Source organism: Notolabrus celidotus, chromosome 1 (genome assembly GCF_009762535.1).
Source record: "Notolabrus celidotus isolate fNotCel1 chromosome 1, fNotCel1.pri, whole genome shotgun sequence".
NCBI lineage: Eukaryota > Metazoa > Chordata > Actinopteri > Labriformes > Labridae > Notolabrus > Notolabrus celidotus.
Genome location: NC_048272.1, coordinates 15,914,205 through 15,915,799, shown reverse-complemented (window position 1 = coordinate 15,915,799; position 1,595 = coordinate 15,914,205).

The window sequence follows — 1,595 nt, the reverse complement described above, 5'->3', positions numbered from 1 at the left end:
TGCTTCTTTTTGTGGATTTCTTAACGAACAAGCGGGCTCGGCCTGCCTGACTCTGACGTGTGCACTAACTCAGGGGGACTCATCTGAACCTAAACAGCATTATTAGCTTACACGATAAGCAGCAGCAGCAACAGCTCCTCTTTCCCTGTTGATAGAAACTCTCCAGCTGTCTGAGCGACACACCAGCCAAACCAAGTAGCTCCGCTGGTCTCTGTCGCCTCGTTTTCCTCCTTAAATGCCTCTGTTGTCTTCTGAGATGTCCTCTGGGTTATCGTCTGTTTCCCCTCTCCCTCATTTTCTCTGCATCTCTCCACCCGGTCTTCATGGGCCGATGAAACCACTACTACTGCACAGAAGGAACCGTGATTCTGCCACTCAGCCTAACTCTTAATTCAAACCATATCTTGGACATTTTTTAAAAGAACACCTAAATAAACTGTTGACTCCCCTCTCCCCTCCTGTGTCTGTTTACCAAAAATGTGACACAACACGTCTCCCGAACAGCAGGAGGCGAATGAAATACCTCTGTGTGGACATGACTGGCCAGTGTGTCGTATACGTGGAGGGACATCCGTGGTCCAAACTGGCTCCGAGTGTCCTTGATGGGTGATTCTTTCTGAGCGAATCTGTGGCTTAAACATCTTAACAAGGGCTCATGGTGAAGTGACACATGGTGAATCTGAGAAAGAAGAGGAAGAAAGCAAGCACACTGTTGGAATATGCATGTTTCCCCCCTCCTCTCTTGTGTATAGTCTAATTCCTTGACCTCCTGATGTTGAATTATGTGACCATGGTAGCTTTCAGTGGATCTGACTGACCAGTTGTACAGTAGGATTTAGGAATGGCTGTGTGACGACACTGAAAGCTGGCTGATCGTCGTTTCCCTGTCTTGGTGGAATGAATTTTAAGTATGAGGTTTCTCAAAACTCTTTGTACAGCTTAAACCTGTGGAAAAACAGTGTGTGTCTATGGAACCAAGGCCAGTTTAGTCGAGATGTGTGTGAATATTGGGAGCAGCCACCAAGTCACTTTTTGTAGTCTTTGGAGCTCGTTTCCTCCGTTGTAAATCCACCCCTCCTTTTTTTTTTTTTTTTTTGAACATAGACATCACTTGAGAACTGAAGCTGATTGTGGTGTGTGCTGTGCATCTCAAGTCTTTCTTCCTTGGAAAGGAGAGCTCACTGCGGTAATGGCGGTGTCCACTCATCTCGTCTGTCTGCGATTTGTGTCCATCTCATTTTTTATGTAGTAGAACAGTTAATATATACATTTTATGAAAATTATTTTTCTTTTCAATTATGCACCACTGTTCAAAGATTTTATATCCTAACTTTACAAAATTTACAACCTTTGTAATATTCAATGGTTTCTTTTAAAAAGACATTTTATGTAATGTTATTTTTAGTATTCTGTAATTAAATGATGAAAATTACCGAGGCGTGCTGGAGTTTAATTTTGTAGTTTTGTGTTATTGAACACTGAAGTTCAGACAGCTGGATTCACATCAAGACTTTCTTCTTTTCTTGGGGCATTTTCATTTTATACACACAGACAAAGAACTTGCATGTACACTACCAGTCAAAAGTTAGGAAACA